The 14,606-nt window shown below is 35.9% G+C and overlaps 1 protein-coding gene across 1 annotated transcript in view; it reads right to left on the bottom strand.

Annotated features, from left to right (window-relative positions):
* Positions 1–14,606, bottom strand: part of SLIT2 (slit guidance ligand 2) — a 241,465-nt gene that overhangs the window by 205,234 nt on the left and 21,625 nt on the right. The window lies entirely within an intron of this gene.

Below are 14,606 nucleotides of genomic sequence, written 5' to 3'. Positions count from 1 at the left end.
AACCTGATGGAAATAATCTCCCAGTTGCCAATGCTAATACTCACAGTGGTATCAGTATCACACATTAGACATTTACTACACGATGGTTTCATTTAGCAGAGAAGCTAAGCAAAACATTTAGAAAAAGCTACCAGAATGTATTCATATGGAAATTGCTTTTATCAAAAAAGCAGCAGCAGAGGTTGCATCAAAAACACGATTCACAAAAAAGTTAAGACCTTTCTGTTCTAACAATAATTTTCCTACTTACAAAAATTCTTTCTGAGTTATGACTTTTCAATTCAGTCTGACTTGAAAATTACTTGAGAATACACACACACACACACACACACAAAAATTAAAACCAACCCCCCGACTTTTGAGTTACATACAGACTAACTTAAAAAAATACCAAACTTGGAATTATACTTTAACTTAGCCCAAAGTTAGGAAGCTCATGGAAGCTTTAAGTAACTGGCTCAGCATCCACAAGAGGGAGCCTGCCCTTGGGAATGGATCTGAACTCTCTCCTTTTGGCAGTTTACGGTTGTCGGACAGCTCACCAGTCCACAATTTAGTACAGAACATTTTCCACAAGTTTTACACTTCAATCAGAGCTGATGTTTGCATAAGAGGAGAGTCACAGAGAGGGAAAGCAGGAAGGAAGCTGAAACAAATCAAGAAATGGAGATGTGACCTTTACAAAGGGAATATATATATATAACCTGTCTAAATACACTGATTTTTAAAAGGAAGAACCAGCCCAAGGAAACCGGAATGGAACACATGTACCCAAAAGATATATTTCTTATTTATCTTTTTTCCTATAGTATGTCTATTTTTGCTTCTAATCTGCTTGGAAATGACTAAATATTTGTTAGTATTTCCATTTTGGAACTATTTATCTTCATAGCCATGGTAATACATTCACATAAAGGCATCAGAGCTGCCAAATGCCTTCATTACAATTTGGATCATGGTGTAAAGGCTGGGGTATTGGCACTTGCATCTCACTGGGTCCATAACAGCAGACACTCATCATCATCAAGTCATTATCAAATTTTCCCTTCATGGCTGTGTTTATTTTAAGAAATTCCCATGTGTTCAAACACTACCTAGGCTTATTTCAGGGTACCAATTCTATATAAAACTTCAGCACAAACAAATATTTCTTTACTTTTGCTTTACAGTTCATACCTTCTGGAACGGTTCCTACAGATTCAAATCTTTAACAAAACATCCAAAACCAAACAAAAGCAGAAATCAGACAAAAAACCCCCATATTTATCACAATTTTAACCACACTCCCTGCTTCCCTCCCAAAAAGTTACTAAGTTTCCTTTCAGAACTTGTTAATTCACACCACATTTTCTTTTTTTGAAAAGTCTAATATTTGGAAAATTTTACGTAGTATAATCCCCTCTACACTTTACAAAACCTCAAAGGCACTGCTGATAAAAACTACTACAGGATATTGTTATTAAACAAATAAAGCAAAACAAAGTATCAATTAAAATGTGATTTCTGATAATACAATATTTTCCTCCAGTAAGGAATAGAAACCAAATTCAGAACATCTTTTCAATCTTCTTCCAGACCACCCAACTGAAACACTGAGCATAATTCAAGTTGTTCGGGGTTTTTTTAATTACTAGTTATTGCTTTCTATAGAGTGTTTATTCTCCTTTCTATATGGAAAGAAAAATAGACCCCGGGGTTTTTTATATCTTTATTTAGAAAGAAAGACATTCCTAGCATACCCAGGGAAATTCATTAACCAGGGAAAGCCAAAATGATGATGACCTTACACTTGAGCAGTACAGACAGTGATTATCTTCTATTGGTATCTTTCTTTAGGGCATATCAAAACTAATCGCCCTTTTTTTAAGTACTTGCCAAATTTATATGGGACCTGCACTATATTATTGTACAAAGTGAGATTATACTATTAAAGACTTTTCAGCAACAGTCACATTTAGCAAACTATTTGAGAAGTCATCTCAAATTCAGAAGCCAAGATAAAATACAATGGACAAATACAGTCATACAGCCATAATTAAAAAATGCAAGTAAGGTGAACAAAACACATTAATAACAGCAGACTTACTTAAAAAACAATACCACCCACAGCTAATGCCAAAAAGGAGGCTCTGAACACGGTTACAGGAACCTAGTTTAAGTTCCATTTTCAACAAAGTACACAGTTAAAAAGCTGTACATTTCTAAGGAACTATAAACTGAAACTACAGCATCACATTCACTATATGAAGATATTAAGCTAGGTTCCAAATTTATGTCTCTAATTCATCAAATAATAATGCAACATTTAATGAACACATTTTTCTTTATTATTTTCTTTTGGAGAAACAGAGAAATCTTTTCAAGACAGACATCTCCACCTTTATTAGCATTTTCTTTTTGACTGCTTCTCAATGACCAGGATTTGTTTTAGTTCCTTGGGGGGGGTTGTTGTTTTTGTTTGTCTTAAAATGTTAGTATCTTAAACAGTAATAGTGAAGGCCCAAAGAACTACCAGTGTCAATACATTTGCATGCAAACACATCACACACTAAGGCCTTGCTGTATGCGTCAAAGGCAGAATTGTGAACGCTCAAATTCCTATTCCATGGAATACACAAATCTGAGTGATTATCCTTATAGCGCTTTACTTCAGGAAACAGACTTTGAAGTCTTTAAACAGCAACAGGAACAAAACTATGCTTTTTTAATACAAAATGTTTTATACTTTTGTTTATTCAACATGCAACAATTCTTATGCACCTTCATCTAAATTTCTCTGGAGTAGGCATGTGAAATAATACACTTTTCTGCCAGCATTGAAAGGCTCTCTAGGTCTCAATCCTACATTACAAACTACTATGGTAATCTGCAGCTCTTGTAAAACAACATCTTCCCTGGACAAAAAGATAAATCAGCAATTAGCAGATTCCCAAGTATTTGCAACTTTCAGTTAGATGTTAACTTTTTCATGTTTCAGAATGAAATTTACCCCCTACTACCAAGTCACTGTGTAGAGTCTGTCTAGGTATGAGAAGCACTGCTGGCCAGCAGTGATGGCTCCATCTGACTCCTTTTCACCACCCTAGTCAGATACATTACATGGAAGATAACAATGCAAGCTGTCATTCATACTGCAAAAAGAATTAGGCTCCTCTCCCCACTTGGCACCTTTGTGGATAAAATCACAATGAAGAGAGCTGTAACAGAATGGTTTGGAGACCAGCAAACAACAGAACAAATAGCAGAAAAAGCTTTTCTTTTCAGCTACTACAGAGAAAATCCAACACTCCTGTTATTCCTAAATGTTAAATCTTGTGAATTTATTATTCCAGCAAACTGTACAGTTCTATTTCTTTAATAAGAATTTATGTATCTGGTAGCAGTATTATTATTTTTACTTCAATGCTGAATATACACCAAATGATCATTCTTAGGTCATCCATCTCAAAAACTTGCAATTCCCTGCAGAAATCGTTTCTCAACCAATCAACTTCCTAATTCAACTACATTTCTCCCAGTTTTGCTTTTTGTTCTTCCCAATATACATGCACACGTAATACTGATGTCATTTTGCTATTCCATTCATATAAACAAGCTAACAGCACATGTTAATTAAAGCCTTCCCTACAACTCAAATTCATTTCAATTTTCTTTCATTTGACTGAGGAAAAAGACAAAATAGGTTTTGCAACCCGATTCACAAGAACAGAAAACCCCTCAGTTTAGCCAAAATATTAGTGAAATATTTTTAATGTTGCAACAAAATGGAAAAAAATAAGCATTTTAAGTGAACTTCCCATAAAATTAACTAGCAAAGCAAACCACATCACCAGTTTTGCAAAACTCCATAACAAAGTTAGAAATACTTTCCATTTCCTGCAGTGCCTTTGATACGTATACATGAAATGGGATGATGTTGTTGTTCCATGCAGCACATTTACAGCTATTATTAAATCGTTCACAATAGCTTTTTCCCCAGTGATTACAATCTCTAGCTTGCCATATTTTATATTTCCCACATTCTCCAGTGTATATCCACAGAAGATATAATTCCAACATGCCTTTTTTTTTTTTAATTTAAATCCCTCACTATTATTTCCTCTACCAGAAATTACTGGTATGCTGTTTAAACAGTTCAGATCAGCAACCAATAGACTACAAAGCAATGGACCCAATAAATACTTCACCCCAGTATCTAAAGCTTCAGGCACAACTGCCCATGCCCTAGCATCTTTGAACAGAGCATATAGTTTTATATGCAAGAATTTAAAGGTGAAAGTACATTGCACATCGCAAAATTGCTTTGTCTTAATATTGCATGGTAGTTGAACAAATTTTACTAACAATCATCTTTAAGATAGATCTCAAAAACAGTTGTGCAATTTTCTGATTATTTCCTAGTCCAAGACTTACAACACGGTACGGTAAAAGATTCTCTTCTTTTATATAAATAGAGCCACCGTTATCAGCCAGAACAGTAAAGATGATCTGCAGGCTTTTAGACCCTCAAAACTGAATGTGTATCACTACCCTCAATGGTGAGCCAAGGAAAAGCAACACCGCGGTTATGATTTTGTCATAGTTGAGATTTAAATTGGGCATCTGTTAAACTTACATACAAAACCAAAATTTTCCCTTGGGACATATTTGTACCCTGTGCCAAATGAGCAGCTTTGGCTTCTGCACCTCTGACATGAACATGGTACTAGAGATCAAGTGGCAAAGCATTCCTCTACAGATTCGGTAGGCTTTCCACCTCACAAAAGTTCTGTTTTGTCATTTTTAGAAATAACTCTAACAAAGTATTGCTTTTTGACTAGTATTTTTATTGTGTTGTAGGCACATAAGTGATGAGGAGAGTACTACTGCTATAAGAAGTTACAGCATAGGAGGGTCACACAGAAATATTTGCTCTATTGAATTTACAGACTTTACTAAAATCTAGAAGGGAATTAAGCCTCTTGCCTTCTGCAAAGAATGCAAAATTCATATGACAATCAATTAATCATTGACTAGATTTAACACTTACACAGAAGTAATAAGGAGCAGACAGGAATTTTCTCCTGTCTCAGAAATGATCACTGCTTTCATGCAGTATACATATGCGTCAGTGCCAAGCTTTTAGGTCATCTTTCTATAGTACTGCTAAGCTTTTTAAATTCTTTCCTCCCTCTTTTAGATGCACGTTGGCATTCTTTTCTCTCTAATAAGCCTTCCATAACTATGTATTCAGAGAAACAGCTATTACAAATCTACTTTCATTATATTAGCTGTTATCCTATCTTCATTGCAACTCTTCCCTGCAGGTCTTACCAAATTCAATATGCAACCTTTGCAGCTTCAGATCAACTATCTCAATCCCTGCCAGCTATCCACCACTCCTACAAAAAGCCACAAGAGTGGGGAAAAAGGAGAGTTGATGTTTCTTCTATCTTCCCCGTGTCAAAGTACTAAAAGCACTGAACAACTGCCACCATACCTCTCCTTGTACACACTACCTTAAAAAGTATGAGCAGACCTTCCTTACAACTTGTATGGATTACACATTCATAGGGAAAAAAATTTGAACTGTCTGGATAGAAGGAGAAATGAAAAGAGGCAAAGATTTTCTCTCTTGTACATGTTACCCTGAAAATCGTCAAGGAGTGCTTAACTGAAAGGATTACCCCCCCAATTCAGCCCTTATTTCTTCCCCCTAAAGACGAAGGGCACTGGAAAGAAGCCTTCAGAGTGTGGTCCTTTAAACACTCTTGAGCCAGCTAGAGCCTGCACCTGGGCTTGGCTGTAAAGATGAAAAGAGTTCTGCAAGTCTCAGCTTTATTCCCCATGAGGTGGGTCTGAACAGCCATCAGCAGAGCAGGCCTCTCAAGTGTCTGATGGAGAGAATAAACCCGCTCAGCATTCACAAGCAGCCTTTCCCAAGTAAAACCACCAGCACTGGCTCTAAGTACCCTAACAACAGCTACAAGGATCCGGACAACAGTCTGGGTTGTTCATCACTGCAGCCCTGACTTCAGTTCTTCTCCAAGACCAAGTACTGCGCTTTGTACATCAGCACTTTCCTTACCACAATGAGAGTCCCTTTAATTGGTACTTAGATCATGTATGTGACCTTCCCCCCAGGCCTCCGTGTCCCAACCAGTTCAGTGTAGTTTCAGCTCAAGTTTACTGGTCTGCATGTAGAAAGTGTAGCCTAAATCTTCCAACATGCACTGCTCATCTTAATCCCTCACCAGCACAGCAAACCCACAGGCTCTACCAGGACTGAGAAGAGAGCAAGCTACACGTTCTGCAGGGTAAGCCTTTCTTATCTATCCTAAGCATATCCGAAGGCTCCTTAATCCAACATGTCAATTAAGAAATGGATATTGCAGAATTATTTTTAATTAAAAACACTGAAGAAAAGACTGAAATTGCAATACACTGTTTTTACTCTAAATGTTCAAATGTTTGAGACAAAAGCAAATGCTAGTCTCTATCTGAATATTAAATTCCAACTTAATAAATATATTCAGATAAGTTTGAAAAACATTAAGATCCCACTGCAGATAGAAGACTCACTGCAGCTGTAATATTTCATCAAGTGTTAGATGGTTTATGTCAGTTGCTTAAAAAAAAAGGAACATTTCCTGTATCAGCAGATTCCATCTGTTTTCTAACTCAGTTATTGACATGAGAGAAGGATATGATCATCAGGAAAAACAAAAAGAACACAATAAAATTTGTGGATCATCAATAATTGACTTAAGCTGGGCTTTTTATTATTATTCACTTAACATGCTTTAAAACTGTGGAATTTATTCCCTGAGCAAAGACCAAATAATAAACAAACAGCCTCCAAAACAATCTATAAACCTGTATGTAATTTCAGTTTTTACTACAGTGTGTTTGTAAAAACACATCAGCTGAAACGCATCCACTCTTTAACAAAGAGCATTTCATCTAGCATTAGATGTAGGATGCAAAAACAACCCTATTCAAACATGCTTTCCAGGGCAGCATTATTGCAGAAAGCATTTGTAGATCAAAATTACAACAAAAAGCATTATGAAGCACCCAGAGCAAGTTAAATCTTTTAGACAGCCTTGACTTTGAAACAATGGAACATACGGAAGTGGATCTGTGCTGGGTAAAGTGGATACACAATTTTGTAGTGATGTTCTGTCCCTTGCCAATTTCCTATTCTTTTTGAAGAACGTGGAAAGTAGCTGCTGGAACCAGAACACGATCTGTGTTTCAACCTACCTTTTCGTTTTTTCTTATAGAAGCTCGTATGTCCTTATCAAGAACTTACAGACAAATCTGACAAAACAACAACTTTATTTTAACTACAGTAAAATTTTTGTTTATAAATTCTATATACCTTAGCTATTTCTAAGAAAAACTGATAGTACACTTTGGGAAATATTTTCAAATGGAAAAATATTGCGTTGTTTGAACGCTGTGTGAGTAACTTTAAAGAAGCTTTAAAACAAATTCAATGCATTTAAAATGCTATATCAATCAACATTCAGGATGAAGGGTCAACAGGGGTTAAACTGTCTGTCCTTCTTGATTGCCTTCATAAATGTCTTTTCTAGCCGTATTATAGAAGCAACCACAGCATAACTTGGATATTAAAACCTCCAAGGAAACCAACAATAAAAGCTGCTAAGAATTTCACGAGGGTTTTTTTTTTTCCTCTTAGGTGTTAATTAAATGATCATTTAACACTGAAATGTAAACACAACATTTTCATCTGCTGACAGCATAGCCCATTATAAATCCAGGGTAATAAACGTCCTGGTGTTAATTCTCTGAACCAAGTTCCCACAACACACTAAGATGCCTTGTCGTGTCTAAGGTTAAGCATCTAGACACAAAACAAAGATTGTGCCTACTCGACTTCCAGTTCAATTTTCCCATCGCCCAGTGACCTAGGTAACACTTTGAGCAATAAAGAATAAATTTAATTTCTCCAGCATTTTGTGAGGATTAGGAACAATTGTTGGCCTGCAATGACTTTTTATCCTTGGATTCTTTTTCTTCCAGAGCATTCCCCCAGTTCTAAAAGAAAATTCTGATGGTTTAAGACACAGAACAAACAGAACTTTAAATTAGGCTTTTTTCAATCAACTGGAACTCTTGGAGGGGAAGCAATCAACTTTTCTTTGGACTTTTCTCAGCTATTCAGTTACTTTAGGCCTTAATCTTCCACTTGTAGAAGAAACCTACTATCACAGGGACAAGCCTCTATACTTTCAGATTTTTCCCTTGGCTTGATTTATTCCTCTTTTCTGTTCTTTTTTTTTAATCAGGATGACACGGCTGCACTTAAACGTCCACTCCGTGCAAGCCAAGACCTACAGATGTCCTCTTTACAACATTTCACACCATATTTCTGCACCACATAATAATGGCAATTCCTCTGACATGCTTTTTTACTTTTCATTACTTCCTTCGCTGAGTTTCAGTTCTCTACGTAACTCCTGACTAAACAGTTTCCTGTATCATAATTTACCAAAGATTTCAAGGTCAACCCTCCAGGAACAACCCAGGGACTGATTGAGACCGGACATGAATATGGTTACAGGTGATCCAAAACCACAACTTTTATTCTTCTATTCAAACACAAGTCTCAGCTTTAACTGCTATGATGTCAACAAAGACACAGGAGATAGCTATTTGATTTTGGTGTCAAAGTACCAAAGTCACAATAGCTAAAGTAGACCTCTCAATTTCTCTGAATACCACCACACTATTTAAATAGAGCTATGGCTTGAGTAATCATTATGATTCATGTTTTCACATTAGACATTTAAATGCCAGCAGCTAACAGCATAAAAATATTTAAATAACACAGATACTTATGTTGGTCAGGAAGAATTCCTGTAAGTCATATTTTATTTGCTTGGTGATTAACATAAATTTTCAATTAAAGTTAAAAGTGACTGAACAGTTTTGGAGTGTCTGTTCTAATAATAAACCCCCAAAGTTATATGCATAACAGAATCACAACGATCAAAGTCCAATGCCTGGATATCCCTATAGATGCCTTTTGCTGAAATTAGGTAACTATATCATTTATTAATGCAGCTTACATAAAGAGTTAGTGACCTGCTCAGATCAGAATTAATTTACAGCCCTAGCAGTGCATTCAACTTGCCATTTTATCCCATAGCAAAAGAAATATCAGTTGTAAAAAACCAACAAAATTACATTTTTATAATTAAAGAAATAAAGGCAAATTCAATCACAATTCAAAGACAGCTTCCAATTATCTTATAAGTAAAAAATAAACAACCATACTGAGGAGCATCATTTCACAATAAAATAGTTTGTTTCCAATTTCAAAAATCTCATACTATTACTTCCAGTAACAACAATTCACTTGGATATTTGGTACACCTTTTTTTCCTGCACAGCACCATAGCAGGTGACATGCAAATCCAAAAGCAAGCATAGCTCAGGAAAGGCCAACAGATTAAGAGGTTCTATAAGAAAGGGTAGGAAGAGTAACATAGTGAAGTTTGAAGTCCAATAATTGCACAGAGATAGTTCATTTTACTTTTATTTTTCTGACTACATTTCAAAAGTTTATGCTGGCTCTACCAACATTTACACCCAGCTGAATCTAAGACCGAATGCTTGCTGTTGCTAGGATATAGTTACAGCAAGTTGTACACCAAATGCATACAAGCAATACTTGTTTCTTTGCTAAAAAAAAAAAAAAAAAAAAATCATCACCTGATGAATTGTAAGCATTTTTGCAACACTTCCAAAATTCTCTAAAATGCCATCCTGCTGTATCAGTAAGGCTTATGTCTGAAGCAAAGCTACAGTGGTGTTTTTGTCTTGTTCAGTACCTTGAGATGAGGAATTTTCCATTTTGAAACATTATAGCAGAGAATTAAAGTAAGGCAGAAGCAGGTGATGGTAGGACCAGAAAAAAGGTGAACATGCGAGTCAAATTGCATAAAGCGTTTGAGGTCCCTGGTCCTTTTTGCCTTTATATTAAGAATGAGCAAGTAACAAAAGTAACAGTGCTTGTAAGGTCTCACAAAAGTTTATTCCTAGCTCCTCCATGCCAGGAATGAATGCCAGAGAGCAGATATTACAAATCTAGCACAGAGGTAACATGTTCTCCATTGCTTTGGTTTATTCTTACAGGCAATGAACCTTAACAAGCATATTTTTAATACACACTAATTCTTTTATTTTGTAGATAGGTCTGTCTACCAACTGGGATTATATAAAAACAAACTTTCAGAAAAGTAACTGGCAGTGGCCATGCAGCTTAAGGGACCACATTCACCCCGAAAACATTCCATACTGGGGCAATAAGACTTCTCGTTAGCAAAAATGCAGTGACATAGCAAACCAACAAGTGTGCTTGCACACTGCAAAAAAGAGTAGTAATTACTCATATTCACAAAGCCAGAATTGTATACTCATTTATACCTATACTAATATGCCTTACTAGTATGTCTTCCCTAAATAGTAATTTTGAAAAATAGTTACATTCTGAGAACTATAGTCACAGTTCAAGGGTGGTGCTAACAAAATAATGCTAGTATTTAAAAACTTACTACCACTAGAATCACTGTATTCTTGCCAACTGAACTTAACTGGCTAGCTAAAGCATTTCATTCTTGTACTTGAACTAAGCAACTATGGTAAAAAAAATACTAGTCCGAACACAAGCCAGATCGATACAATGAAGGGAAGTCCTACTTGCTTCAGGCAAATAAATTAGCCATAAAATGATAAGATTTAATTCTAACACATGAAAAAAAAATACATATAATGGAGTTGCCTTGTGTGCGTGCTGCTAGAATATACCATAACAAATAATAAAAACTCAAACAAGTTAGTAAAATACCTCAACACACTATCCTGGGGAGGATATAGCAACAAGGTGGCTTCATAATTCATGTTTGAATAAGTCTTTCTTAAATTTTTGTCCATTCAACCCACGTCTGTAATGAATGTAATGGTTTCCACTGTGCTGCAGTAACAACACATGGCGCTTACCTTACAGCAGTTCTATTAACAATCTACTCTCAAAAGGAGAAGATTTCTTCAATATTGCCATTTCAAAAGGAGAAACTAATTTTTTCTTCTCATTTGATTTAACACCCAGAGCAGCTGTTTGCAGTTGGAATATTTCAGCGGCTTTGAGATAACAAGCATTTTTCTAATGAGTGATTCTTTTACTGAGTTGTTAAAATGGAGTCAGACTGAAGATAAGTGCCTTTTCTACAAAATTATGACCACAGTCTCATTTATCATGATTACTGTGCAAAAGAAATATGACAAAATCATAAATTACACCTTAACAATAGGGAGTCCAGCAAACAAAAATATTTAAAAGTCCTTGTTCTAGAACCTTACATGCCCCATCTTATTACCTTTTTCCCTTCCTATCTGATACGGATGGCTTTACCTTTTTTGTTTGTTTGTGGGTGTCTTTTGGTTTTTTTCCCCCCTCCCCTCTCTCGACAAGGGTAAAAGCAAAACAAGGCTCAGCAAGTGATGCAAAGGGCACTCCAGCCCCAGCAGCCAGAGGCAGCGGGAGAAGGAGAAGCTCCGGGCCGCGGGCTGCCCGCGCCGGGAACAGCCTGGGCCGGGATGAGTAATGATGTCGTCTGGCCGGACAACGGTAACCCTGGCAACTGTAACCTGCAATTCCTGCCCAACCATTGTGGGATTTATTGTGGCAGGGGCCAAAGAGGCCAAGAGTAAAATGAAGCAGAGAACTATGGTGTCTGACACATCTAGTACCACACACTTTAATCATAGCTGGCAGAAATTAATTCAGGAGGAATTTTTGCAATGCCCCCCCGTATGGCGTGTTTTGTTGTTGCTGCTGCTGCTGTTGTTCCGGCCTAAGATTTTTTTTTTTTTAAGTTTTTTTGATGTTTACTTTTTCCCAGTAATTATTTGCTGTTAGGAATTTTTTTAGTGACTAACATACATCTCAAAATTGATGCTTATTAATGAGAATACATTAAGTTCTGGAAGTTTTTCCCTTTAGAGGAGAAAGATACGTGTGTATCTTCAAGTACACATATTAAAAGAAAAAACATATAAGACTACATTCACTACAAAGGTTGATTTCTTTTTTTTCAAGGCCAACATTGCCTAACTTACACAGATAATAGTCAGTAAAGAAACTTAACCACATTCCAAGCAGAAGAAATGTAAATCAAAAGGGACAAGCTTTGTGCATATAATTCAGTAACCTTTACATGCCACTGATTAATAAAGATACTTCTTAAAACTGATTTTTCAAACAGCTTGTATCCAGCACTCAGTATCCTGCAGCAAACAGCAATCAATGAACTGTGATCTAACCAGCCAAAGTAAGCAGTCAAAATCTATTTGCCTCAGATAAGCACTCCCTAGGCTGTGGTCATTCTCTGTGCTAAGGTACCATCCCTGACACTACACTAACATAGCAGGAGTGGGCATACAGGTCACCAAAAAATGCTCCTCCTTGTAGGAATGTTACTTGTTGAGCAAGAACTTTTATAATCATCCCAGGGGATTTCAAACAGCACCTTTATTTTAATGGTATTGCATCAAAACACAGGTTCACATACATTGTGCTTTGAGAGATTGCTTGCAAGGAAAGATTGATATACCCTACAGCACTCTTCATACTATTTTTAGCATTAACTACTTCCTACTGAAATATTTATGTTAAAACAGATAGCTGTTAATGGGAAAATCAGCTTCTGCTTTGACTAAAATTATCCATTTTAACTAGTTCCAGGAGATTTCTTAGATGGCTGCTAAACTGGAAAGAAAGTAGCCTGAAAAATAATTTAACTACCTTTGAAATTAAGTGTCTTTAGACACACAAAATAATGCACTGTCTCTTTTAAATTCTCAACCTATTGCTTTCCTTTACTTACACTTCCCATCTGTCAACAAGTGCTTGTAATTTTATTACACTGTCCTGTAGTTTATGCAGAGTTGGTATTATTTTACAGAGTTCTGTTAATGGACTGGATAAATGGTAATGCTATTTAAACTAGTCTCCTGCTCCAGCAAACACAGCTGCAACTGTACTACTATTTCTAGGCAAACATCTTGACCTGAACACACAGTGCTCTCTCAACCCGTCCAAAGAGAAATTGGAGCAGACAGCAAAGGGAAAGCATAGCCGGCCGCTGGCGGCAACCAACTGTGTCGAATCATAATTCATATACAGTGTAACCTCTTTCTTTTATATTGCATTTAGCCTACACAACAAGCATATGTGCTTCTTCACCTGGCATCTCATTTACAGCCAAGGGTCAAATGGTAATTATTATTCACAGGAGCTCAATAGTATGTTGAAACCTCGCAGTACACACATTGTTTGATTAGCTGTTAAATGCCAAAAACAAATACTAAACCCAAAGAAAAAATATATATACATTATTGATCATGTTTAGAGAACTTTAATTCTCCTTAGAAAAATATTTATTTGGATGTAAATATATCTAAGCATATACAATGATATATATGTAAAAAACCAAATCACTTTATACCCTTCAAAGGGAACAAGCTACGTATTATCTTGAAACTGACCACAAACATTCAAGTAACATCAGTGCCTTTGCTGGCCTGGCATTTTTTAAGTACAAATTTAGTGCTAAGCAGCTGTAGTTTTTTACTATCATTCATATTTTCTTTTAAACATGAATACATTATAACCAGACATTCACTTTCATGGTCTGATCAACAATAACCCTTAGGCAGAGGAAATTTAATACTGTGAAGCCCGTGATCTCTTACTTTCCCCCATATACACTATGAGCAGTTGTGTGCCTTCTGTCAAAGGATGTTGTAGATTTAAGAGTAGCATCTATCAAATCACATACAAATACAATTCTGTATATCAAGTACACAATTCTGAAATAATATATTCAAATGCGATTTTGACTGAAGCGTGTATCCATTTTTTGCCTGCAAATTACGGCTCATTTCTATTTTATATGAATCTAGGTAGCAACCGTTACACTGTAGGTGTATTAATAAAATGATCATAAATCCCTTTCATGTCCTTCCTGATAGAAGTAATGTCTTTATCCCAGTTAACGGAAATTATAAAAGACTCAATTGTTAATATATAATACCACATTTGAATATATTATAATATTATAGCAGAGCAAAATATTTTTGTTAGGAAAAAAGCCTTCAGCAGCTTTCTGACCTAGTCATTTAAGAACTCATTACAACTAGAGGGAATTTCTGGAAACAAAGTATACATTTAAGGCAATGGAATAAAACAAAATACACAAAGATAAATGTTTACAATAACAGGAGTAATTTTCAGTTTGCTATTGTATATTGCTATAAGAAGGGAGAAAAGAACTATTATTTCACAATACTAAAATAAAAATAAACTAAAAATAAAAGCATTGCATTTGTTCTCAAACATAATTCCATATACTAAAGTGGAAACAAGAGGAATCCCACTTTCCTCCAACTTGACTTTTCTTTTTCCAAACACATAAGTGATGAAACCTAGTACTAACCAGCAATTTCAAGAGCAGAAATCTCACCTGGAGTCTGAAGAAATGTATCAAACATATCTAAATTAAAAAAGGCTGAACTGGTACAACCTTGTCAAA

This window comes from Hirundo rustica, chromosome 5 (assembly GCF_015227805.2).
Source record: "Hirundo rustica isolate bHirRus1 chromosome 5, bHirRus1.pri.v3, whole genome shotgun sequence".
Lineage (NCBI taxonomy): Eukaryota > Metazoa > Chordata > Aves > Passeriformes > Hirundinidae > Hirundo > Hirundo rustica.
Note: the sequence above shows the minus strand (reverse complement) of the source record. Positions and strands in the feature narration are given on the sequence as shown.